The sequence below is a fragment of the Mus musculus genome, chromosome 1 (assembly GCF_000001635.26).
Source record: "Mus musculus strain C57BL/6J chromosome 1, GRCm38.p6 C57BL/6J".
Classification (NCBI taxonomy): Eukaryota; Metazoa; Chordata; class Mammalia; order Rodentia; family Muridae; genus Mus; species Mus musculus.
Window position 1 is genome coordinate 89,081,395 of NC_000067.6, and position 27,219 is coordinate 89,108,613.

The 27,219-nt window shown below is 48.0% G+C and overlaps 1 protein-coding gene and 1 long non-coding RNA gene across 5 annotated transcripts in view; one reads left to right on the forward strand and one right to left on the reverse strand.

Moving 5' to 3' along the window:
- Positions 1 to 27,219, forward strand: part of Sh3bp4 (SH3-domain binding protein 4) — an 84,755-nt gene that overhangs the window by 11,062 nt on the left and 46,474 nt on the right. For all 3 annotated transcript variants that reach the window (XM_030243890.1, NM_133816.3, XM_030243887.1), the window contains exon 2: positions 25,864 to 25,942. The gene's annotated coding sequence lies outside the window, so the exon portion shown is untranslated. The remainder of the gene's footprint in view (positions 1 to 25,863; positions 25,943 to 27,219) is intronic.
- Gm34331 lies at positions 20,861 to 22,159 on the reverse strand. 2 transcript variants are annotated; one of them, XR_387243.4, is made up of 3 exons: positions 21,300 to 22,159; positions 21,000 to 21,146; positions 20,861 to 20,900 (listed from the first exon to the last, which is right to left on the reverse strand). It is a non-coding gene; the product is annotated as a predicted gene, 34331 (long non-coding RNA). The 2 variants fall into 2 exon arrangements; XR_387242.4 differs by having other exon boundaries at positions 20,877 to 20,915.

Sequence of the window (27,219 nt, forward strand, 5' to 3'; positions counted from 1 at the left end):
GTCAGTCAGGTTCCAGGCTTGCAGAATCCAAAGAACCAAAAGGGATGCAGTGGTAAGAGAGTTTCCAAAGCGCCTGGGGAGGATGCCAGAGGCAGGTGCCTGGTCGGACATGGCCCTTTTGGGCTCCTGTCAGCTTTGAACTTTATTTGAGGACACTGGGGAAATTTGATTAGATGTGTGAGCATGATTTGAAAGGCCAGAGGGCAAGCCACCCAGGGGGTGAGCAGTCCAGGGGGTGACATAGCTTGGGAGGTGACCTGGCAAGGGACTGAGCCCTTGAGTCCCTTCCTCAAAGTCTTGGTGTGCAGAGGAGTTGGGCTCCCTGCCTGCAACCTCACATGAATGCCACACAAGTGGAACACTTTCCCTCCAGTCCTGTTGTGAGATCTTTATAAAATTACTCTCCGTTGAAGAGCCTTTCCCTACAGTTCTACATTTTATCGCCCAGTTGCCTCTGCTGATGGGAATAGCTGTGCAAAATCTGCCTGTGGACTGGCTTCTCTGAAGTCGATCAGGAAGGTGGGTGGTCCCCTATGAAGACTATCTTTTCTACACACAAGCTTACTGTTAACTTGTAGTTCACTGACTGCCAGAATGATGTCCCTTTAGCACACATACACCTAGATAGTCTCGAGTGTTCTTTAGGAAACTTGGAGACAGCCTGCTCCTTGAAGAAAGCGGAGGTCCTCAGCACCCCCAGGCGGAGTTCTGAGAATGCTGCCACAAAACCTAAGAATGATGCTATAAATACCTTTTTAAAAACCATCTGGAAATTGACTGCTTGCTAAGCATGAGTTCGATTCTTACAGTGGAGAGAAGGAATGATTTCTGAGGGCTGGAGGAGAGGAGAATGGCATCCATTTGGCCCCACCAGGAGGCGGAGTAACAGGTGATTGATGCACTCAGAGCTAAGTGCCAATTGCTTAGCAGATGACAAGAAACTGGGCAGTATGGGAAAAACTTGGGTGCTTTGAGAGCATTCATTTGTTTGTGGTCGTCTTTTGCCCTCAGTTAGCGCTGCTGGCAGTCATTCCACAGAGCTGGCGAAGTGGCTAGGAAAGGAACATGCAGGAATTGGTTAGGTATGAGCTTTGACATGGAGACCGTTGGGTCACTACTCCCCTTATTTAAGGAAACAAAGCAAAGTGTGCCTTTGAAATAGGAGCAAAGAGGGTCAGAGAAGCGGCAGATGCTATTTGCAAAGTCCTGCCAGGCAGTCACTACAGCAGGATCTTTGATTTATTTCGTCTCTGGGGACATTCGCAGGGTTAAATGGTCCTGACCCTGGTTTGCTGAGAAAGAACGGAAGCCCCATGACGATTCGAGAACCCAGGGCATTGATACTGAGAACACCAGGCAAACATGGCTAACCAAGGCACCTGCTTAGCTTCCCGCTCCTTTCCACCTCTCCCACCTGGCTCCCGAGGTTATCCTTAGTTGTGGCTAATGTCTGGAGTCTCCTGTCTTCCTTTGAATTTCAAGGTTCTGCAGAAACTTCAGAAATTAAGTCATTTTCATGGATGGCAAGTTCTTGCGATACCGACCAGTGTGCACATCGCCCATCTAGCAGAGAATAGGATTCCTTGCTTTGTTAAGCTAGCGTTATGCATGAGCGAGGAGCTATTGGAAACCATGGTCTCACTGACCTGAGAGGCCAAGCTTGTATATTCTCTCCTCTTGAGTCTTGGATGCTTGTGCCAGACCTGTCTCTGTGGTGCCAGGATAATTGTAGTGACAGACATGGCCTCTGACATTTCTGACAGCCTGTCCAGAGTCTTCAGCATTTTGCCCGGAAATGTATTTTTCTGTCCCAGTTGAGGGAGCGGGGACTCTTACTTCATTCATGTAACAGAGAAAGTCAATCACACTGTTAGAGCCGAGAAGCCCAGAAGCCAGCAGCAGCGAGGACCAGACTGCTTTCCTTAGGCTGCTCTCAGGCCCTCCAGATTCCAGGGTGAACAGGCCATTGCTGCGACCAGTCCAAGGAGCTCACAGTGGGAGGCAGGAACCTGGGGTGTCAGGTGACATGTGAGAGAGGCCAGAAGATGTCCTGGTGGGTGATCTGAGGAGCATGGTGTTGTCCAAAGGCAGGAGGTGAGGCTTGACTGGGTGAGACCCTGAGGGAGAGCATGTGGAGGTGTTAGAGAGTTCTCCAGCCTCACCTTGATGCTTTGCTTTGCCATCATTCACCTCCTGGCTATCTCCAGGCTACCTATGCTCTTGGCCTCTGGAGCAGTCTGTATGCAGCAGTTACCACCCTGCACCCTGCTTCCTGTACACCTCCACACCTGAAGCTTAGGGCAGTTCGATCGGCCTCATTCTCGTGGTGTTGTGTCTAGCGTCTGCCCTCATGCCACAGCCCTTCCCGTCTCTTTCCCTTTTTCCATAGGCTCTTACCATCCTTGCCCTTCAGTATTCACATAGATACTGCCCTGTAGCTGCCTTGTCCAGATCCCTGATGCAAAGTATGATGTGACACTGGCTGCTTCTTCCCATGGCCTCCTTGGCTCCATCCATTGGAGCCTGCTGCCTGGTTGAGGAGATCTGCTCATGGCCCTGCCTGGTAGGTGTTGGAGAGGCATCTTTGACCTTAGTGGTCTGTGTCACACATCTCCATATGCTGTTCTTCTGATCACCCACCAGTAAGAAGCTCACCACTTGGTGGACCAGAGTACCTCCTGCCACCCATGTAGAAACCCACCCCTTCCATGCGGGTGACCTGAGACACCTGGTTCTTTTCACTAGTCCTTGGTGGAAGGAATGAAGAGTGGGGGCTCTTTGAACTGTGGTCTACCAGAGACACGTTCTCAAATTAACTGAGTGATAATAATCATGCCCGACAGAATGTTCCAGAATTACCTTTCTTCTTCTAACACAGTAGTCATGGCTGATGGAATGTTCTGAATATTTTTTGAACTCTGCTCAGAGTGGGTATTTAGGGGTGGCAGTGTTTATGGTTATTCTTGGGCACTTGCAAAGCGGTCATGTTTTCTCTATAATGGAGAACTTGACATAGACAGTTGGTGTTGTGCTTTCGGTTGTGTGTTGGGCATCTTTATCAGGCAGCCCCAGTATTGACAGAGGGCTTGCTGTGTGGCTAGTGCCTATAGTTCACACCTTGGTGATAGCTTCCTTCCTCTGTTCTTTTGAAAGGTAGACCTAGTTGTCTTTTATAGCCCAGGCCTTTTTTTTCATAGGGATTGTGATGCCCATAGTGGGCTGGACCCTCCCACATCAATTATCAAGATGATCTCTCCCAGACAAGGCCATAGGCCAATCTGATCTGGGTTATTAATTTCAGTTCTGCCTTGCCAGATGGCTCTAGGTGTTAATAAAACTAACCAGGATGGGCGGTGATGATTACTGCAGCCTGGGGTTAGACCCAGACCCCTTCTCCTCTTCCCAGTGGCCCCTGAAGGGTAGCGAGTATTGTGTCTACTAGTGCTGTAAGGTGTTTTCTTGTTTCTGATTTCTAGTTCGTTAGTGTCTGTGGTGTTTTATGTGGGATTTCCCTCCGTGTGTTTAATCTTGATCTGTGACTGACTTTGGAGTATGACAGGTCTTTCTACCTCAGTGTATAACTTTCTTCATGGAAGCTTGGAGATCGTGTGTTAACATGAATGCTGATGGTCTCCAGGGGCCTTGAAGTCCTGCTACAACCTTTTGGGAGTCACAGAGTGGCCAGTGAGTTCGCTGCTTGTCTTTGAGCCCCGCCTCCAGTTCTTTCTACTTTGCTTCCTGGATTCACCCAGCAGACACACTTGATACCCTTCACCCAAGACATGCCATTGCAGTCTTGACCCTTTTCCAAGAGCCAGACTATGGATCTGATGGTGCCTCCTCCTGGCCTGCAGGTGACCCAGGGTCTTGTAGTGTCACAGAGTGAGCCCAGACTTCTCGGATAGCACACAGAGGCTTTCCAGCATCTCACCTCTAGCCTGCCTTCCCCGCAGCCTCTGTACTGACACGACTTTTCATGGAAGGTGGGAGGGAACAAGCTTCTTCCCACCATTGCTACCTGGAGCCACTTGCAGATTAGGACTTCGGTATTTCTCTGTTGAGACGGACTGGATCTCATAGAGCTCAACTCACCAAGTAGCTGGGGGCGTCCTTGAACTCCTGACTCTTCTGCATCAACCTCCCAAATGCTGTAATTTCAGGCCTGAACTATTGTTTAGGGCCAACACGCATGGTATGGCAGCAAACAGCACATGAAACATGTCGAGGTGGAGGTTTAGACCTGAGATCGGGTTGCCTAAGGCTCTTCATGACTTGAGCCCAGTGGGAATGCTGCCTTTGTTTGAGTAATCTAAACTCACTATAGACAACTTAGAAAACATAAATCAGAGAAGAAATTGATAATCTATAGCTATTGCCATGAGATAAATCGCACAGGCATTATTTTCAAAGTGGTGTCCTTTGTTGCCAGTTTTGCAGCCTGCCATTTTTTGCTGGCCAGGGCACAAGGACAACATCCACCAGTGGACACCAAGGTCACCCACAGGCCATCCAGTTGTGCAGGTGTTCTGGAGATATCACTTTCTGAGCGTCTATCTCCAAGACTCTTCGTTGACTTAGAACATGAGGTTGCCTGCTCTGTGCGTTCTGGGTAGTAACAGTTTCAACCCGCCCTTCCTCTTCAAGATTGGAATAGCCACAGAGCTGTCTTCACAGAGGCAGAATCTTGACCTAAGCCACACCACATTTCTGGGGAAGACGGACGCCTCCTGCCCTTGGTTGGACAGCCAGGCTCATCATCATGCCTTCTAGTTGCCCTGCCCTCCTTTCTCAGCCTGGGGGCTAGGGACCACATTGCAGACAGAAACTGTATCCCTGAGTGCTTTCCCAGATCAACTGGGGCTTCAGATTTCAGCAGCTTCTTGACAGCCTGGGGGACACACAGCTATAAGATGAAGAATATTCAAGGTCCCATCCCTGGTTGTGTGGGACCCTTATGGGAACACAGGGAACTGTGAGGGATTTTTAGCTTTTGTCTTAGGGATGGGTTGGTGCAGCCCCACAGAAATTTGGTGATTGTGGGGTGGGGGTGGGGTGGGGTGGGGTGGGGGTTCTATTTCTTGCTGTGTTTTATGGTGTCGCTGGGCTGTTGCTCAGAGCCCAGGCTAGTGGCAAGTTTCAGAACATGTGAAAAGCGTGGGGCCTGTCCTTCCTCAGATTGTCCCCTGGCTAGTGCTGAGGAGACAGGGAACCTGAGCTGGCCTGCATCTCCCTGAGGTTATGTTTCACTACCACAGGCCCCGCCTGTTCATGACATAGGCCAATTTGTAATGGGGATGGCGATTAGTAACGGGGCTCATAAGAAAGCACCCCGATTAGAAGTGCTGTGGAGTGTGCCTGGCACGAGCCGTGGTCCTGCCCCTTGGAGCCAGCTGTGCCCAGTCTTACAAACAGCTGCCTTTTTCAGGGGGCCTAGGAACTGGCAAGAGAAGCTGTGAGCCTGCAGAGGCAGTGGTGTATGAGGGGGACTGGAGTATCCCCAAGGGTGAGTGTGTGCACAGAGCTCTTAGGAAGGCAGGTGTCACTGAGGGTTGGATTGTTATCACAAAATGGAATTGGTTCCTTTCCTCAGTGGCAGCTGCCAGGCGGCTTGTGGGTCTCCGGGCTCTGCCTCTCTCCTACTATCATCCTTCTGCAAGGCCCAGAGCCTTTCAGCCCCCACTGAAGTGCACAGCAGTTGCACATGAGCCCCTGAGCATGGTGTCCTTTCCCTCCCACACTTGGAACACATCGCCACCAGGCTTTCATCGATTGCCTGGGGACTCTAAATCTAGAGTCTGACCAGCAAGGCATCAGTAACCAAGACACTAAGCAATTTGCCCAAGCTTCAAGAGTCAGCAATGGGGCACAGGTAGTTTGTCCTGGAGCCATGAGATCTGAGAGATCCTGCTACCCGAGTCATCCTAGCTGCTGTGCCTGCGTGTGTGTCTGTTCTCCCTCCTCGATTTCCTGTCGTCTTGAGCACAGACCCCAGAGAAGTTGGTCTCGGAACCCTGAGCCGCCTTCTTACAGCCAAGGGGCCTAAAGCAGAGTCCAGGGCCTGATATGATATAGTCAGTGGTTGGCTGTGTCTTCTAATGGTTAGCGTACCAATTTAGCCCTGTAAAGAATCCCTGCAGACTTAAAGCCCCACTGTCAGGTGAGCACATCTGTCACTAGGAGTGACTGTCTCGGGCTGAGTGTAGGACAAATCGTGACTAGTTTGTCAGTGGTATACACTGTCTGGAACCACCAGGGAAGAGCGTCTTGATGGGTCTGGAAGAGAGATTCCGTTGGATCTGGTTAGTTTGTGGGCATGTCTGTGGGTGATGTCTCAGTTGCCTTAATTGATGAGAAGACAACCTAGTGTGGGCCCTAGACTGTAAAAGAGTGGAGAAAGCTAGGTGAGTACTAAGCACGCATATATTTATTCCTCTTGGCTCTTGATTGGGGATGTGGTGGGGCTTGCTGCTTCACATTCCTGCTGCTTTGACTTCGCTGCTATGATGGAGCTTCTAAGCAATGCACGGGTTATTCATTATTATTATTGTTGCTGTTGTTGTTACTGTTATTATATTTATATCCAGTATTATCCAGTATTACCCACTTGACTAGGTTGGCATAAAGATTCTGGGGAAGGCAGGTGGTAGTCAAGCCCCTCTTTTAGTTGTCCCACGATAAGCACAGATAACACCTTAAGACATTTTTTCCTGCCACTCTCACTGAGGCTTCAGCGAGCTTACTGACCACTCTTTTACTACCTCAACCTCAAGAGCATCCAGATGTCAGGGCAGATGTGTGGGAACGAAAGGCCTCACACATTACTTACTGCCTGCAGTTAAGCCGGGACTTCCCGCCTCTGGATTTGTGCTTCCTGTTGCAGAATGCACGTGGGGGCTGCGTCTTGGGCCTCTCTTGCTGGCAGTGGCACAGGAGCATCTGTGAGCGGAAAGGGATAGGAGCCAGAGAGGGGACGGGGGCCTGAAAGATGCTGGCCAGGTGCCCACAGTCCACCTAGCAATGCTCAACCCTGCCGACAGTCTGGTGTGATGACAGCAGACGTTCCCGTGTGATGATCCTGCCAGTGCTACATAACCCCATAGGACTATCCCAAGACAACTCCCAGCAGCAAAGCAGCTTTTAAAGCACCTGGCTGGTCCTCAGAACTGTCAAGATCACCTAACAGAAATGCATGGGGAAATTACACAGTCAAGACAGCGAGATGATGTGTGATGTCCCTGGAGCAGGTGAAAGGACCAGAGGGAGGCAGTAAGTGGGGAGGTCCAGCATCTCCATTCTCTGCGGAGCGATGCTCAGCCAGCTGGGCCTCCCTCCTCTTCCCATCAGCAGCCTCTTTGTTCAGTCCTGACCTGGACATTTAGAGGTGAGCTAAATGTCCCAGCTAGCTGTGGTGGAGCTTCTAAGCAGCGTAGGGATTATCTCTTTGCAGAGTGAACCTGAGAGAGGGAGGAGGGTGCTGAAGACAATGGGCCATTAATAAACTGCTCAGAAATTCAGAGCCCAGGGCACCTGGCCTTGGAGTGAATTGGCAGGTGTACTGGGAACCTTGTCACGGTCCTAGCTAATCCTGCCAGTGACTTGGGGGAGGGAGGGTGGAAAGTGGGATGGGATTAGCTCTTCCTGCAAAGTTGACTGGCTAAACTTTGCCCAGGTACTGAGTCACATCAAGGCACCTGTTCAATTAGATGGGCTTAGTCAGTGTACAGAGTGATCCCAGGTCTTGGGAGTAAGCATTTATGTGTGCCCTCCCCCGTGTGTCTGTGTGTGTGTATATATATATGTGTGTCTGTGGGGGGAGGGGAGGGAGGGGAGGAAGGAAGGAAGAGAGGAGAGGACCTTGTACTTAAGTTTCCAGTTTTAGGAAGAGGGCTTTCTTCCAGGGCCCAGCGTACACATGCTGGATCCCCCTAGCCCATCACTTCTCAGAGCTTGCTTGCCTGCCCAGAACTGACCTAGTGATGATATAAGATTGCATCCTTTAGCCCAGCAGGTCTGGGATGGGGGACAGCTGCAGGCACTGACTTTGGATTGTGCAGAGTTCTGGATACCTCTCAGGTGTTCCCTATCCACAGCAACCTTGTGAGGTGGTGACAGAGCTGAAGAATTGAGGGTGAGCAGACCTGTGGCTTGTGGGAGGCTCTGTAGGACACTGTGGTACTGGGTTCCGATCCTGGACCGTCTGTGGTCTGTTCCGACTTCTGCATCTGAAAGCTTCTCGGAGAACAGGCGGCAGACAGCCTATAGCTTCCACATTCACGATGGTATCTTTGTTGGATGAGGACTAGTCAGGGTAGCTAGCCACCTCTCTTGGGCCTCTGGGATTTTACAGTTGCTGGTGAATGGGTGGACACCCTGAAGGCCTTCCTGTGGCTTTCTTGGTATACACAGGGTGCTGTTCAGTGCTTGTGGTCCTCAGAGGCACCGAAGTTGATAGCCAGATTTGTCAAGCCCCGGCCCACCTTCTTTCCTAAGCACTGTTCTCCTCGGACCATGCTGTTTTGTCCTGGCTGCACCCTAACTTCATATCACCCCACTCCCACCCCTGCAGGCTTCCTCCAGAGTCCCGACATCACATTTTCCGTTTTCTTCCTCATGCCAACACACAGCTCTCTGAGCTTACTGAAGTGTACATTTGAGGTCTTATCTGTTAGACACAGCCCCCCACACTCACGTCACTTACGTGGTATGCGCCCTAGGAAGAACCTGGAGGTTTGTGGAGCACTTTCAAAAAAAAAACAAACAAACAAAAACGAAGGCCTGAGTATAGTGGTGGAGACTTGAAGGAGTTTCACTCCCTGGGCTGCCATGCACTGTGGTCACAGACATGTAGTGTCCCAGCTAACCCGTAGCAGTTCCTCCTCTGATTCTTCTGTTTGTACACACCCTTCTTCAACGCACACACAAGTGTTTAACTCCCAAGACCTGGGCTCGCTCTGTATGCCGACTAACCCCATCTGACTTAGCAGGTGCTTTGATGCGCCTCCCTTTGTGAAAAACCACAAGGACCGCGTTCACCTGTTCGTTGGCTCAGCTAGTATCTGAGGTGTGAGGGGCAGACACAAATGCCCCTCTGAGCCCCCCACCAGACCCCGGGCCCCTTCACAGAGGCTCAAGTCATCCGGTTCATGCGACACTCCGTGGTGAACCCTCCTAGCCTCCTTCCTCATTGCAGACTGGTGTCTCTCCTCGAGCCTGTTTTGGGAGTGTTTGATTGGACACTCTTACACACAGAATGCAGCTTTGTGTGACTCCTAGCTTCCGGCAGTCAACTGGTGTTTTCAGTTGCCAGAGATGCACAGACACCCCAACAAGAAGATGCTTCAGGGTCCAAGCGAGTCTTATAGCTGTGGCGCCTGTAGTTAAGACAGGTGGGGCGATCCTTGAGTACACTCACCCCACCTGGGAGGAGCAACCTCGCCTCAGAGAAGAATCCGAGGCCGCTGTTGAGGTTTAGCAAGGAGGGCAAAGAGGATTTCCGGGCAGTGGTGTGGGCTTGAGCTGGCCTGGTTCTCTTTCTGAGCAAGATAAACAGTAATGAGGGATGCCCAGCAGGAACAAGCTGAATTTTCGGAGGCTCTCAGTGGCTGTTGTCACTGCCATGCAAGGGACCAAGGAAGGTGACCCCCTAAACATATAGACAGAATGCAGGACATCAGTGTGGTCATTGAAGAGTCACAAACAGAGAGCTCTCGTCCAGACTTACACAGCCACTGCTGGCACAGACCGACTTCAGCCTGTCCTTCCTGTCCCCCTGTTTCAGATGTAGTGTTCTTCTAAAATATTTTAAATTTTAATTTTTTTATGCCTATGAGTATTTTTTTTTCCTGCATGAGTGTGACTGGTGTTGATGGAGACCAAAGCAGGGCATTAGATTCCCTGCAGTGAGAACTACAGATGGTTGTGAGCTGCCATGTAGTTGCTGGGAATCAAACCCTGGTCCTCTGAAACAGCACCAAACGCTGAGGCATCCATTGAGCTCAGTCAGTCCGTTTATCTGGTGGATCTTAAGTAATGCGGAGAGCTATTCCCGACCTTGTTGTGTTGTCGACCATCCTCTGCTTGTTTACATTTGTACCACACAGAGTTCACTCTCATGGTCTCTCCTGTCTCTGGCTGCCTCTTATAAGATTAGTTCCTCTGAAGATATTAGATCCTCAGACTGGATGCATGCACAAGTTGAAAGCAGGAGGAGCAGAAGTTCAAGGCCATCCTAAGCTATATAGGGAGATTGAGGCCAGCCTGGGCTACATGAATCTCTGTGTCAAGTCAAAACAAAACACAACAAAAGGTGAGTGTCTCTCTGTGGTTAGGTGAGTGAACTTGCTTAATAACTCGTTGGCTTTGTTCACAAACTCCCCTGAGGTGGGACGAGGGTGGTCTCGTACAGGCACAGCAAGGAAGCCACAAACCACTATTAGCTCCAACCAGGTGATCAGGTTGAACCTTGATGAGACCCTGACCTTGTTTGAGAGAGAGGCTTAGACCCCAGAAGATGGTGTCTTCGCTCAGCTAAACCAACCCTGCTTCCTGAGCCACTGAAATGGAGAAATGTCCAACCTTTGTTATCTGTGGTCATTTGCTGTGCAGAGCTGGGTTCCTTTTGACCCACCAGGCTGTCCTTGGGTTCACCTGTGTGAATTATCCCCACCTTTGCTGTGGGGATTTTTGAAGCAGGACTACCTGTAGGATGGTAGAATGTGACAGGGAAGCGCTTTGTCTGCCCCAGCATGCAAACTGCCAGTGGAAATCGGATCCTCTGCACACACCTCCCCCCACCCCCACCAGCTATTCCTCTGCATCAAGCTCCACACTGACCACCTTGTGATATTGGAGCTGGTCCGCCCGGGGTGATGTGTATCTGATAGACTTTCAATGCAGGTACATCTGCCTCCCCTCCCCCAGACTCATGTTATTATTCTCCTTTGTTCCAACTAGATTTTTTACATGGTTTCGGTTCACTTTTCTTACTGGATCCTACAAAGTCTTGGAATTTACTAGAACTAGGCAAAACGCGCTGGTTCTTAGAGTGTTCTTTCACTGCGGGGGGGGGGGGCACTCCACCGTGCAAGGCTTTAAAACAGAATGAGACTCCTTGGAACCCTTCTGTCCCAGGGGATGCTTGGCAGGATTGTTTTCTAGGTTTTCCCGGCCATGACCTGAGTGCTCAGGCCCTGGACTCCACTCTGGCTGGAGTAGAGTGATGTTTGTGGTGCATCCTCCTTTGAGAAGGCCTGCCTGAGAGCTGCTTTTTCTCTGGGCTCCCTGGAGGTGGCTGCAAAGGAATGTGGGCCCCTGGCTGAGTGTTCCAAACGCGCGCGCGCGCGCGCGCGCACACACACACACACACACACACACACATTCCTGGAGCAAAGTTAAAATTAGAAAAAAAGCTGCCACATTTCCTGCCATTCAGGCAGTCGCTGGTGTTTGTTTGCACAAAGGTTCTTCGGTAACAATCTGGAGTGGGTTTGGGAGGATGGAGCGGTTGAAGTCATGATTTTCAGGAGGGAGGTGAGCGGTTTCCATGGCGACCTTTGTTGTGGGCGTCACCCAGCTTTTGAGTCCCTGCACAATGATACTGGAATGGAAAAATGCTGTCAAACAACTCCTTTTGATAGTTCACAAGAAAAATTTAATTTTACTTGTTTCTTTCTAGAAGGCAGATGCAAAGGGGAATGAGCACAGCTGACTGCCCCTCTTTTTAAATGACCTTTAGCCTCCACTTTCTACCTACGCTGGGGTGGGGGGCACCATCCCTAATGTACTTGTCAACCAGAATCCTCCAGGTTCAGCAACTTGTCTGCACCTAGGGTATGAGAACCTAAGTCTGTGTCCATACTGTGAACACCCAGCCATCATCTTTGCAATAGTGCCTGCTAGAATCCAGAGGCTTCCTCGTGCACAAGAGATCAGGACAAAGGTCTTGTCTCAGAGAACACTTTTCCTGGAGATACAGGGACAAGGGGGAGGTGCGTTTGTGCAAGAAGGAGAGGCAAGTGAGGCTGGGAGGGGGTTGGGCAGTAAACTAAGTTTGCTAGAGTGTGCATCCCGAAAGATACCCAAGCCCTAGTGTCTGTGACCATTACCTATTAGAGCAAAGGGGCCTTTGCAGATGGGAGGAGCCTGGGGTGTCAGGATTTCTTGGTATTTTCATTAATAAAGAACTGATAAAGAAGAGATTCAAGAGCCTCCCGCCAGCATCATTGGGTGCTGAGATCCCTGGGAGAGACAGAAAACCAGAGAGTCTAGGATAGGGCAAGGTTGTTCTTTTCATCTAGCAGGGTGGCTAGATGAATTCCTTTTAGGGGCGACCCTACCACCGATTACCTTCTGCTAGGCCCCACCTCTTAGAGAATTTACCTTTTCTTAACATCTCCAGTCTGGGAGACTTAAGGTTTCAGCATTCAGACCATGTCCAGGCCGTACCATGCATGGTTCCTACTTCTGCCCTACATGCAAACACATGTGTCTTTGTAAGAGGTGGTGGAGGGAGGTTCAACCACAGGAACTGATGACAGATACGGACTAAATGAGTGTGCTTTGGGTACCAGAGGCAGGGAGATTGGTAAACTCGAGAAGCTAAAAAAGGGCAGAGAAAGGATTTGTAAGTCTAACCCTCCCTGTTCACCCTGTCTCCTTGGCTATCTCCTTGGCTTTACCCCATAAGATTGGGTTCAGATTTCTAGCCCCTAAAACTACATGGGATAAACCTGTGCTATAGCAGCAATAGGAGAGACAGGAGTGTGGGAATCCAAAGACGTGACCACTACACAGAGCCTTCCTTCCTTCCATACTGTGCGCTTCCCTGCGGATTAGCCTAGGATCATGGCACCTGCATTAGTATCCAGACCTAGCTGACAGCCCCAATCCCATCACCTCTGGTGATCTTTAACCTGGGAGTGATCCATGGTGATTGTATATATTATTGACGAAAAACCATCTCTTGGAGTACAGGCGACACTTGCTCTCTCACCTCCGATTTAGCAGGGGTATAAATGTGTTGTATTAATGGAACAAAATATTTGCATGACTTTTTAAATTGGTGTGTGTGTGTGTGTGTGTGTGTGTGTGTGTGTGTGTGTGTGCACCAACAATACAGAGTCACCCTCCAGCATTGACTAGAACCAGCCAGGAGTGCTGTTTTGTGTGTGTATATCAGCCTTGTTTGTGTCTTGGCAAAAAGCCAACCCAGTGACCTAGAGCCAGCTGTACATTTCCCATCTGTTCCAGACTGCGACCCCCCCACCCCCACCCCCAGAGGCAGAGCCTGGTATTTTAGATGGTGACTTCTCTCAGGAACAGGGTTTGGGGCACCAGGAAGATGAGGTGAGAGAGGAAAACAGCAAGAGGTGAACTGCTGAACGAGTGACCTTGTGGACACGGAGGCTGCACGGGTCTGGGACCTTCTTGAGGAGCTGTGAGACCATACCTGGGAGTTGTTCCTGGAGGGAGGGAGCATGGATCCTAGGGTTTCTTTGGGGTGTTTACTGAGGCCTGGTGTGCTGCCTTGGGGAGCACCCTCCCTCCAGAGGGAGAGAGCACCCACCATGTGCACTTAACCTGGTTGCCCCCTAAAAGGAATCTGTGTGTTACTATGGTGTGATATCCATTATGCTATGGTGTCTCTTGCTGTATGGATTTCTATTAGGCTTTCTTCCTGACCCCCGAGGCTTGTAAGAAAGGGAAATGTATTGTTCAGGGTTCTCTAGAGAAACAGAATGGATAGAATGAGTATATATATGGGATTTATTATAGTGCCTTACAGGTTATAGTCCAACAATGGCTGTTTCCCAATGGAAAGTCCCAGAAGCCAGTATTTTTTTTTTAATTGCATGAACACATATCTTAAAAGTGCACACTGGAATCCCAAAGACGAAAGCTCTAATGCCAGTGAAGGAATGAAATGCTGTCCAGAGTGAGGGCAAGCAAAGAGAGAGCTTCCTTCTTCTCGGTCCCCTGTATAGGACTAGATCTCTAGTCACTAGAGAGTGTGTCCCAGATTTAAGGTAGATCTTCCCACTTTAAATAATTCAATCCCGAAAAATCCCTCACAGGTGTGCAGGATTGTAGTTAACGGCAGATGATGTCAAATTGACAACCAAGAACAGCCCTCAAAGGGAGTATTCCTTCTCCATTCAGTGGGCTTGGGGACAGGTGACTCCAAGCCATTGTTGTGACAACACTGAGAAGAACAGGGAGAGTTTGCAGCAGCTCAGAGGAGCCTGTCCTCCCTGCTGGCTCACAGTCCTTGTCATTCCAGGATGGGGTTGCCGGTTTTTGTTTTTTTGTCTCATGCTAACACATGCAGGCAACTCTCATGATCAACCTGCCCCCCTCCCGCCTGGTTCCCAGCACACTTGGCTAATCTTGCCAAATTGCTGTTCACAGAGGCAAGGAGGAAAGGGAGCTGATGAGGACCCTGAGGTGACACAGCGATGGCCCTCTGTAACTTCACATCCCTGGGAGCCAAATGAGCCCTAGCTGTGAGGGGTGGGAACCTCGTTATAGCGGGCTAACCTTTCATGCCTAATTAATGGGGCTTGTGAAGAAGAAAATCGGGAATAAAGAGATGTGTAGAACAGTCAGGATAGCTCAGGCAGCGCCCACTTGCCACGGAGCTAGCTGATAGGTTGGGCGGATCACTCAGCCCTGTATCTCAGATCCAAAAGGTCTCTCCCAGTCCATAGTAACAAAGTAAGCCTAAGAACCCGAGTTCAGTCCTCAGCACCCACATATAAACAGTGAGTGTGGTGTGTGGTATGCACATCCCAGTCCTTGGGAGGTGGCAGGTCTCTGGGGCTCCCTGGCCTGGTGGCCTGGCCTCATTGGTGGCCTCAGGTCCCAGTGTGAAACCCTATCTCAGAAAGCAAGGGCCCACCTGTGGTTAACGCCTGAGGTTGGTCTTGGCTTCCCACGTGCATGTATGTGCACATACACACGGTGCATTAAGCAACAAATAAATGAAAGGTATTTATGGCGATGGGGGAGTTGCTTTGTGTTCTGGATAGTGCTACCGTCATCGCCGAGAGATTTAGACACCGAAGCTTCATTTAGGAGAAAAGTTTAAGATACAGACGGGTCTCTTCATGGTCTTATAACTCCCAGGGGTTTTTCCTTTCTGATTCCACCTGTGGGGGTGTGGTAGATTTGAAAGGAACAGCCGGGAGATAACCTATCAGATTAGTCAACCACAAGTCTTAAGAAAATAGCATCCCCACCCCCTTCCCACTTTGCTCAGATGTCTGGCAGGGGCTTTCTTAACTGTGACTGTCACCCCACCCCCCAGCTCATCTTCCCCCACCCCTACCCCACTGCAAAGCTGGAGAGGGAAGGAAGGCTCTTGGTCCACAATTGTTGCGGCCGCCAGCAGCTCGCAACATGAACGGTTTGACTGAGAAGGCCGCTCGAGCTGTAAGAGAGGAATCTAGACGGGGCAAAAGAAGAAATGTAGCCAAGACAGTTACTCTGATCAAGGCTTAAATTTTATTGTTGCGACACCAGTTATGAAGGAAGGGGGAGGGGACCCGATTCCCGCCGAATAATCTCTGGTCCAGTAGAAAGGTGCACGTGTGTGGCTCCTCAGGTTTTAGCAGTGGGCGTGGCAGAACGAATGAGCAGGAAGCTCCACCCCGAGCAAGCAGGTTTCAGGCTAGGGGAGGGGAGACTACATCTCCTCCCTGTTATTAACAAAATAAAAAAAAAAAAAAAAAAAAAAAAAGAAAAAGCTGGCCTGAGGGGGGAAAATTATCTATGCTCAATAGTTTTGCCTGGAATCTAGGGCTAAAGAAAAAACTTGCTTCACTGGGAATCTTTAACCTTTTTTATGGTAAACTGTATCTGGCTTAAGACTGTCCTTTCTAGTAAACAACTGAAAGGCCTGGAGCTGTAGACTCTGACTTTATAATGCTAATTAGTACTTGGTAGGTAACTTTTTAGTTGAATTTTAAGTAGGGCGTTGGAACTCTGGCTAAGTTTGACTGAACGATGTGAAAATAACACTAAGTTGAATTCCTTCGCATTTTTGGAAGATAGGTGGGAAACAGGGAGAAGGAGTGACCGGCTCTTGTAGTACAAGGCCAATTGGCTTTTTTATTTGGGTGGGAGGCAGTGAAGGGCTTGCCCTTTCAATAGTACGTCTCCAATCTCTCTCCCCCCTATTAATTAAGTTAAATAAGGCAACGCTTAACTGAGGTGATCAAATGATTTTTTTATCCGTAGATGAGTGGGCTTTTAACCTTGGCTTGGGTGGACATGGACCCGATTCTTCCCGTGGGTAAAACCCACACATGTGGCTCTTGGTACCTTTTGGGGAGGCGAGGTAGAGCCGGAGAATATTTTTTATTTTTAACCAAAATTTGGTACCAACCTCTTTTAAACCGGGTTTATCTCACAGGAAACTCAGAAATGGTCAAGCCGGACCTTTCCTTGCAGTAAGTATCTCTGCACCAAGCGGTGCCCATATTGAATTTGTACAATCACAAACCAGTATGCACAGTTTTGAGTGCTGTGCAGCTCCTAAAGGAGAACTATCAACCTCAGAATTAGCAAAGCCTAAGCAAGAATTATGTCGTTAATAACACCACGATTTGTGGGTAAAATAGGAGCTGGAAGTCGTTTCTCTTCATCCCTGTTTTTTTTACAGCCTATTGAGCTAAGGACACCTTGCAGTAACAGCAAGGGTGAAAAGCCAGAGGTCAGCTAAGGGGCTAAGCCTGTCTATTAAAATAAAAACCAATCTTTATTAATATAGAAAAATCTACTCTTCTAGCCCTCTAGGTAAACCTAAATTTTTAACTCAGACTGAAAGCCACATGCTGGAAATGTCCTGAGACTGGGGGTAACAGCTGCCACCTGTGTGCTCTAGGGGGGCGGGGATGCACATCTACTGGTCTGCCTCGGGAATGTTGATTTACCTGCTTGAAAGACAAAATCTTGAAAGACAGTGAGAAAGTAGGAAAGCAGAACTTCTTTCCGGGAAGTCTAGGTACTTTATTTAAATGCAAATTGTAAAGCTGAGGCTAGTCTCCGGCCTCCTGTCGGGAGCTGGTTTAGAGAGTAGCTGGAGAACACCTTTGAGAGCTGTTGCTCTCAGCTGAATTTTAAGCACAAAAGGAATTTTAGTCTTTAGAATGATACTTACCAGAAGAGTCAGAATCTGTGTTTATCTGACGAATTAATCTCTCTGGCAGCCACCGCGCTCTATCTTCATCTCGTGAAAAAACACAAACTGAGTCCCTACCCCAAATTAGAACTGGATCTGGACCCTTCCATTTGTTAGTCAGGGGGTATTAAGTGACCAATTGCTCTTTAATTAACTTGCTAGGTAATTTAGAATATAGGAATCTCTAACATTGGACTGAATATTAGGACCAGTCTAAGATTGAGTTAGAATGGCTGGTCACACTGAAGAAAGGAGAAAAATCATTATGACTCTATTAAATGACTAATTTTACTAAGTCTGAATATACAGTCTCTGATGTACTATTGTCATAAAGTTAAAAGGCTAGAAGCTAGTCTAAACTGGAAAAATGACAAGTAAGGATGGATCTAAAACATGAATTTAATTTAGTTTTTTAGTCAATTTAATCAGGACATGAGTCAACTTACCTACCAGCTCGTCACACGAATTTACTAATATGCTTCTGCAGCGTTCTGTGGAGAAAACCTGTTTTTCCCTTTTTTAATAAGGTAGCTGTTTTAGGATTAATCTATAAGCCAATAAGTAGATCCCTTTAAGATACTATAAAGCATTTATTAAACTCTTTGACATTAAAATATTAGATTTTGAAAATAAAGGTAAGACTTTAATAGTGTGCATGGGAATGCACTAAATAGCATGCACGGGGATACAATTTCTCTCTTTTTTGTCTTTTAAGAAGTTAAAGTTTTAAAATTTTACAATACCTAAACTTTTGAATTAATAACTAGTTGACAAAACATTTTAAATACTTGGCTGTAAAGGGTCAGTGACTAATTGCACTTTTAATCAATTTTTTTAAGGAGCAGTTGTAACTAGAAGGCTTGTAAAGTTATTAAGAGTCACATGTGCATAATTTATTTATTAACTAGAAATATGCATAAGCAATTGTAAATTTGAGAATTAATAGTATTTGAGGGATGAACAATTTAAGCAATTGTGAGCTCAGAGATATGGCATTGACTATTAATATACAAATTAAGGTTTGATAGTTCAGCATTTTAAAACACCATCTACAGCACACAACTAGATCATCTGTGCTGGAACAGGGGAAACTGTGTCTTAAGACTCCGCCCCACAGAAGCTAGTTGGGCCCACATGGGCCAACGATTGGCTGGGAGGATGAGAAAAATGACTTTACAATAATGTTTTCTTTTTGGCCAAAGAATTGTTTTGGGCACAACCAATTTTTAATTACCAATTAATAACAATTATAAAAGCTTTATTTTTTGTAGAAACTTTTGTAGTAAACTAAAACCCTAAGTAATAAAAGGATATTGTCTCTGAATCTTTTGGGTGAGAGCAAGGATTTAAGGTAAACTTTAAGAAGCATTAGTTAATAAAATACTTTTTACTTAGGAAACAATATACACTGAAAGATTAAAACTCTTGACTTCTTGTATAGAAGCAGAAACAATAAAATTTTTTTTACATAATGTAAAGTTACATTAGCCATACCTAGAGGCAAAATTTTTTAGTGATTACAGTTCACTAGAAGCAAAACTCTTTGAATTTAAGCATTATTTTAAACATCTGAATAGATCTGCAACACTGTTAAAAAGAATTTTTCTTGAACACAGGGAAAAATCTTTTTTAGGCACTGTTTGCAAAACAAAAGAAAGGCCACAAGCCACTCTGGGGCTGCCCAGAGCCCTGTATTGACTCAAACGTAAAATACTTTTTAATCTGAGCATCTTGGCCTTCTTGTAATAAGGACCGATTTTAGAGAAACAATATAACTGTCTACGCCTCCAAATTTTGATACTCTTTTTTAAGATGACTTACAGTTAAAACGTTCTTCACAACTTTAGTGTTGTGAAAAAATTGCCTGTACTACAGTTTCCTGCCAGGCAGCAACTATAACCAAACTGTTTGTCTAATCTATTCACAAAGACAAACATAACTAGATAACTCTGTCACAGTTTTGTATGAAGTGAGCTGTATGAGCGCTCTCATAAGATGATTACTCTTGTAATTATCTTAATTACAGTATACAGGTGAATTAAAGATCTTAAATTTGAAATCAAACTGCAAGCTGCAGTCAATGGAACAATAGCAGTTTTAACCATAATTTTTAAGTTTTTTGTGTAAGGTTAGGATAATACCTATAACCTTGGGAAAGTAAAACCCAAGTTTAAAACAATTTATTATCTTTAAAATCAATATTAGAAGCATTACTATCGTATTACGAAGTTTGGATGTCAATTAATACCTATGAATACCTATTAAAGCAAGCTTTAATGCTTTAATAAAGAGACATTGCTTTAAATTTTATTTTAAATTTTACTATTTAGGATACGAACCATATTAATTATTACCTAAACTAGAAATATCTTTAGAGACCCAGCCTCTTGGGCTGCCTTATGCCATGTGTTGGAAGGACTCTAAACTTGAGTTATCAAATTTAACACTAACCATCTGTAGCAATGTAACAATTATTAATCTTAACCAACAACTTATGAGCTGATTGTGAAAACACTTAGAGCACATTACCAATAAAAAAGAACCAAATGAAGCAGTTACATTTAGACCAATCAGAGAATAATAATTTTTGTAGCTACAATCATAAAATAAAAAACACTTTACCATTGTTAAACACATTAATCATGAACCATTTATTAGCTTTTTTACTCTGAAACTTAGAGGCTGTGCACTCGCCCTTATTTTCTAAAACGAACAGTTTTTCCAGCAGGGGCCCTCTCGCCACGTGTCTGATTCCTGGCTGAAACACGTGGCAGCTCTCGGCTTTGCAGATAAAGTTTTTTATACCATCTTTATTATCCAACACAAAACATAGAACATTCATTTATACAGACTGGACACGAACATACATGAATTGAACACGAGAACAGATTGGTGCACCGGACATTAGACAAGACACAAAGGGGAACAGAGTACTCCTGCTATAAGGCCCAGAGAGATATTTCTCTCTGCTTTTTGGGACATTTTTTTTCCTTATGATGTATTTTTTATTAACTGGGGCAATACGCCTATTCCTTTTAATAAACCCTTTCTTTTCTCACACCTCATGTAGCTTCGGAGAGCTACGGCCTACCGCCTGATCCATGACTTTAAACCCTTTCTTCTTTCACCTAAGCAGCTTCCTAAAAAGCTGCGGCTAACCTGCCTGTTTCTGTTTCTAGTTCCGATTAACACGCTGCTGACCCAAGCAGAACCAGCGTTGGGTTAGCACTGATTCAAGCTTAATTCGTATCCTACCGCATCCTCAGCAACACTTTACAAAACTGAAATTTTAAGCTAGCGCTAGCATGTGTACTTGTCCGTTGCTCCGATGTCCGATACGAAGATCCTTTCCTGTGGAGCTCCAATGCAGCGTTCCTCTTAGCATCTCTCTGCCATTCTTCAAGTCCCTGTTCAGGCGCCAAAATGTTGCGGCCGCCAGCAGCTCGCAACATGAACGGTTTGACTGAGAAGGCCGCTCGAGCTGTAAGAGAGGAATCTAGACGGGGCAAAAGAAGAAATGTAGCCAAGACAGTTACTCTGATCAAGGCTCAAATTTTATTGTTGCGACACCAGTTATGAAGGAAGGGGGAGGGGACCCGATTCCCGCCGAATAATCTCTGGTCCAGTAGAAAGGTGCACGTGTGTGGCTCCTCAGGTTCCAGCAGTGGGCGTGGCAGAACGAATGAGCAGGAAGCTCCACCCCGAGCAAGCAGGTTTCAGGCTAGGGGAGGGGAGACTACACACAATGAGTCAGGCACGGAAAGAATTTGGGTCTCATTGAAAAGCCTCTGGCTGCATTTCTTTCTCTTTTGCCCCTTACACTGTTGTCAAGGTGAGAGGTTGCCAGGGTGAAGATTTGACCTGTAGGAAGGAGTTCTGAAGAGGCCAGCTGACAGCCCGAGTCCTGGTGGTCCTTGGTGCTGCTGGAGGGGAGGACAGAGGACTTGTGGAGGCTGGAGCCAGTGCTCTGTAAAAACCAGCAAGTTCAGGGTCCATAAGTGCTGTTGTCTTATCACCCGGCCCAGCATCCAGGAGGGAGTATTTCACTGTATTTCAGGGCAGGGCTGGGGTTTGAGACGCCACTCACACTCACGGATAACCCAAGGTTTCACGAACTCACCTTTGCCTGGACTTTGCAGCCCTTTCCATGTTCCGTGGAGGCCTAGCCACAGCTGCCTTCATCTGCCTTAGGCAGGATATTTAACTTTATCCAACTTTTAGATCTGGGAGGTTTTGTCACCTGTAAAGGAAGGAGAAGGAAGGAAGTACAGCATAGGACCGAATTCTGTCGCTGCTTAAAGACATCCGGTCCCTGCGGCCTGCTTTGTGAAGGATTCTTTTCTTTGTATTTCATCCTCTAATTATAGAGGCCACAGATGTTGGCCCTGTACTGCATTGGTTCACAGACCCAGCTCTGCATTCTCCGTCCTCTGCAAGCCATTGAAGCCTTTCCTGGGGGTCAGTGCTTGGGGGTGGGGGTGGGGCTTGCCAAGGACGGTAACTGGAGCAGAGAGGACAGATGGAAAAGCACAGTTCAGGGTCACTATGCCAATGATTCTCAAAGTGTCAGCTGGGGTCCTCTAAGTCATATACATTCTCAGGCTTCAGCGTCAGGAACCTGGGCAGGGTGAGGATAAAGGTTGGTTGGTCTGTGGCAGTTCTCTGATACGTGCCAGTGTTTGGGAACTCCAGCCTTACTCAGATGTAAGATGCGGAGTTCTAGGCATTCTGAGACATTTCTGTGTTCTCGGTGTTGCGTGTTGCGTAGCTTCTGTTTTATTTCGAAGAACTAAAAGACAAGATCCGCTATTCTCCCAAGTGGTCTGTGGGCTTGTTGAAAAGAAGGCGGGAGAAGATAAATTCACATAGGAGTTTCTCACTTGCTATGGAGAGCCTTGTTTTAACAGATAGGGGGTATGGAGGTCCAGAAAATGTGGTGATACCAGACCCATCGGGCTCTTCTGAATGCGTGCGCGTGCGCGCACACACATACACACACACACACACACACACACACACACACACACACGTGTGACTGACAGTCACCAGTCCCCTCTTCCAGGTGGTTTCCTTACACGCACAGTTAGTGAGTCCTGCAAACAAACTGCTCATCCCCACAGTCCCCAGGAAAGTTGCCAGGTCATTATGGGAGCACAGGCTGCACTCTGCCTGGGGAAGTGGCTTGCTTCTTCCGTAGCTTTTAGATAGTAGTCACAGACATGGCTGGTGGAAGTCTTCAGCCGCAGGGGAAGGCAGAGAGATCAGGGAGTACCCTTGATATCCTTGGCTGTATAGCATATAGACCAACCTGGGCTACCTGAGACCTCGTCGCAAGAAACCGAAGGTAAATAAAAACTCTTCTGCTAGTAGAGGCCAGAGTATGAGGTGGGTCAGACTGAGAGGGCTCTGAGGGACTGACTGAGATGGAGGAGGCAGCTAAAACCTGGACAAATAGCTTTTCAGGAAATGATGAAAGCTGGTAGTCCACACCCACTTGTAGCACAGGCAGGTCTTCCCCAAGAGTGGTGCTAGGGGGTCAAGTTCACATCTCAAGCCTGTGCCGCATGCTCTTTTCCAGAAGACTGACTCTGATGAGCAGTTTCACGCAAGTCAGACTGCCAAACCGTGGGAAGCTGGGGGTTAAATACATAGCCAGGCCCTGGAATTCTGGAATTTCAGGGCATTCCTGGACCTCACAGGGGCTGGTGGAGCTGACCTGCACTTGGAGGCTTTGGGAGGCAACACGTCACCAAAGGGATCAAGACTGCACCCCTCCTTAGTGAAGGACTCTGGGGTGGTTTTTTTCCTCCCTTCCAGGTTGGAACCAGCTCAAGAGACTAACTTTGAAGTTGTGTGGGCTTTGGCCCTTGCTTTCCTCCGTGCCCACGTCCTCGCCTTTGCTCTTCCCGTGCCCTCACCGTGCTGGCTGCTCTTGGCATCTCTCCTGGCCCCCAGCCCGCACCTGTGGGTGGGGGCCCACTTGCCTCTGGCTTGAGCCTGCAGCCGCCTGGCCCAGTGCCTGTTGCGTAAGTAGCCTGGCATGGAACAGGGGCTTGTAAACATCTCTGGAAAGCCAGGAAACAGGTCTTTCAGCTTTGTGGGCCAGAAGGTCTCTGAAGCTGCCCCCGTGGTTGTAGCATGGAAACCTCAGAGCTGACATGTTGGCTTATCCAGTGAGACATCAGTATAAGGAGACTTCAATGTGAATGTCATGGAATGCCCACCTCGTGAGATACTTTTGATTCATTCCACCCCATCCCCCAACTGTTACGCATCTGCTTTTTGTGGGTCTTACAGGGGCAGATGACCATGTTGGCTTCAGCCCCCAGGCCATGGTTTGCTTCTGATGTAGGGTAAGGATTCACCTATTTCTGTCTTCTGTATTTCTTATGGAACCTTACCACTTGCCCATGGGAGGACTGGGGATGCAGGTAGGAGGCTTGGATCCATAGACATCTGCTGGAGCCTCATCTTGGGGTGCTGAGACAGAGTGTATAGAACTTGAGTTATTGGCTGGATCAGAGAGCCAGGCAAGACCCTTCATGAAGACTTGTAGCAAGCGAGGTGGGTGTGAGAATATTAGCTGTCTCAAGTCTCTCCCTCAGCAGCATCCAGAAAGGCAGGACCCTGTGACCGTCTTTTCATGTTTTGCAGATGAGAATACAGGGTGTGGTGGGTTACTTACTTGATAGACAGTTTTAACGGGGAACCACAAGGCACTGGGTAGCACCAACAACAGAAATTAGTTTTCCTAGAGTCCAGCATGTGCGTGGAGGCAGCATAGGCTCCCTCGGGGACCTGCTGTAAGGGGTGGGGCCTGGGACAGCCTATGGCAGCTGGAAGCCATTGGCCATTGCCAGCATCACGTCCATTTGTTGCTATGAATGCAGGGCCTCTCCACATTTTCCATTTCAGCAAATCACCTTGTCATAATATGTTAGGGCCTTAATCTCATTTTACCACCTGAGAGATTCTCGCTGCAGATGGAGTCACATTCTGAGATACTGCAGCCTGTGGGGAGGTCGTCTAAAAACGTGGAAACAGGACTTGCTGGCCATTCTGGAGTGTGGACAGTTGTGTCTCTCTGTAGTTTACTGCCTGAATTTGATGGGATGACGGCCACAAACCTTCTTCGCTCGGCACTAAGCTAAGGTCAAGCTCTGAAATTTCATGTCCCCCAGGACCATGAGAGATGAGCAGAGTGACATGACCACCTTTTTGGAAAAGATGGCGCTTTGAGACTCCTGAAAACACATCAATATTGTCCTCTTGGTGTTGGGGTCTGGAGGGGGTTACCCAAAGTTTTTCCACTGCTGGCACTGGTGTTTTTTGAAGCAAATGTCGAGATGTGGGCACCGGACTTTACAGTGACTTGGTCTGCCCCACATTCATTCTTAAGGTTTAACTTTGATGTTGTGACAGCTGATGGACCTTGGCTCCTTAGTCATACCCTTTCTTTCATTGTGCAGAGACCTTGGGTTTCCAGAGAATTAGAGCAGGAGGAATAGACATGAACAATGCCCACTGTTCTGTGTGCTGGGCATCCCAGCATAGTAACCCCCAGCCACCTCTCCCTCCCATTCCCCAGTACTGGGATGGCAGGTGGTTAGTGGGACACCTCTGCGTCAGCCTGGTTTTCTGTGCTCAGGGTCTCTTACCCCCTTTTGACATGAGCTTTCTGACTGTGAAGTCCTATAAGTGCTCTGACAGGGCTTACCCAATACTTCGGAGTCTTTTGACTTCAGAAAGCTGGCCCTTCTCCAACAAGCCAAACAGCTGAACAGACCATAGTACCCGGAATGGTCCTTACCCTTGGTGTCCTTTGGGATTGAGGTCTGTCTTGTTCATGAACATTTCTCCTTACGTTGTCCTAGCCTCTCAGGTGACATACGTTAAGCTGAGTGATGTTTTGCTGATGCCCACGATGCCAAACTCTGCCTCTGTGTTTACAAGGCCCATTTGTTTCCTCGAGTGGCATTTGCTGGGGTGCTTTGGTAGGACAGCTTTCTTTACTTTCCACCTTTCGGTACATCTGGGATTCGTATTTCCATCGAACCAGAGGTGAAGCCCTGTGGGTGTGCGTGACGTAGATGCAGGGACAGGGACACAGAGGTTGGTTTGTGAAGGTATGGGGCACGGATATGGGTCTGCGTGTGTGACAGCTGTTACGTGTAGAGTGGCATTTGAGGTAGGGAGGTGCTCAGAATGGACCCTTCTCCTCCTACGCTGCCCAGAGCAGCTTTCCTATAAATGTGCACAGCCGTACAAGCACCCCAGTTCTTGAAAGTTGACGTGTGGTAGATGGCGTCGGGAACTCAAGCCTTTAGCCCCACCATATCTTACATGGTGTATGGTGATCAACTCTGCCCTTGCTGGTGGTCATTCTGTGGCTGTCTCACTGTGTCACAGAGATACCTGAGGTGTGTCACACCTGCTCCATTGGGCTGGAATCTACCTGGGTTTGGCTGCTGCTCTATAATAACCAGTGGCTGGAGCAGAATAACCAGTGGCTGGAGCAGAGGTAGCCCAGAGATGGTTGCTGTGTCCTTCCAGCAGCGCAGGCCTGGGAGGCCTGCAGTGACGGATCTGCTGCCTAACTGTCTATCTCTACCCCCACCTCTGCAAAGACTTACAACAGAGTCGACTCTCAGAATCTTCTCACACTTGCCCTTTCTGTCTCCTAGGGCATCCCTCTTCTCGAGGATGGAAGGTGGAGTCTTGGAGTTTTTCCTCTGACATCAAGAGGCCAACATCCCCCAGCAGGTAAGCAGGCCCTTAATAAGGTTGATCCCTTTAACCTCTACCCAGTAGGGCAGCATTTGGTGCCTGAGATGCACAGGCCAGTGAATGCATATCAGGGTTAGAGAGGAGGAAGGCTTCCAGCACACAGAGATTCACAGAAGCAAGGGGAAATAACTTTCAGAAGTTTCCGGTGATGTGTCCTTTCACAGGTATCACCAGCACCTCCCTTATTACCCACCCCCCCTTCATCTTCTCCAGTTCAGTGAGCCCTGCCGGCAAAGGTCAGTTGCCTGAGGCTGGCACCTGTGTGTTTCCGGGATGGCCACGTTCCTGTTTATTTTCTGAGAATTCCCATTCATGTCCTATGGACAAACCAGCCCAGCAGCTTGCTGTCTCTGGTGACAGCATGGGGCAGGGCCAGTGGCCTGTCCTGCCTTTGCACAAAGGAGCTGTTATTTTAACATGAGTTTCTCAAGTCCAGTGATGAGCAGTTGGTTCCATTGGCCCTGAGGTTCGAGATCACACACACGCACACACCCTTTCCAGGAGTGTCGGGAGGAAGGGCTGAAGAGGATTAGTGGGTACATGGTGTTGTGTTCTTGGATTTGTTTCTGATCTTTCCCATCTGACTGCTGGTAGGACTGTCACTGTCCCCAGTAAAGTCAGTGGAGGAGGAATTTACACATGACATGGCGGCACCTTGTGTCTTTCTGGCTACTACCTCTGAGTGCAGAGTGCCTGCTCTGGAGGCTGCAAAAGCAATTTGAGGACCAGCTGCTGGGTCATGTCATCTTCCATTCTGGAACATATATGCACTTTCATAAAGCCCACTGCTGGCTACAAGAGTTGTTCAGGCATTTTCTTTAAATCCACGGTGCCCTCTGTGAAGCCAAGAAAGCTCCTTGGTATTTGTTTCTACGTCTCTGCTGATCTTTTTTGTCTTGTCTGTGTTCGAGTCCACATGTGCACTAGGGTAGGGAGAGTGCCTGGGTGTCCTGGGATACCACAAAGTATGCAGGAGCTGTCAGCCCTGGCTGGGGTCAGTGTTCAGGCTCCTGAGGTCTGGGGGTTTAATGCCCAGGAAGTGGCCAGCAGCAGGCCTTTTCCTTATAAGTGCAGTTCCTTGCCCTGTGGATGGTGATGTGTTTGGGTTGTGGAAACAAGCTGAGAGCCATCCACATTCCACACATTCTTTTGGCCTGGCATTGGGGGCTTGGGGGGGGAAGGGCTCTGAATTTACTATGGGTGGCTGTGGCTTGATTCTCTCTGGGTGAACACAGTGGTTTCCAGAGGGTTGT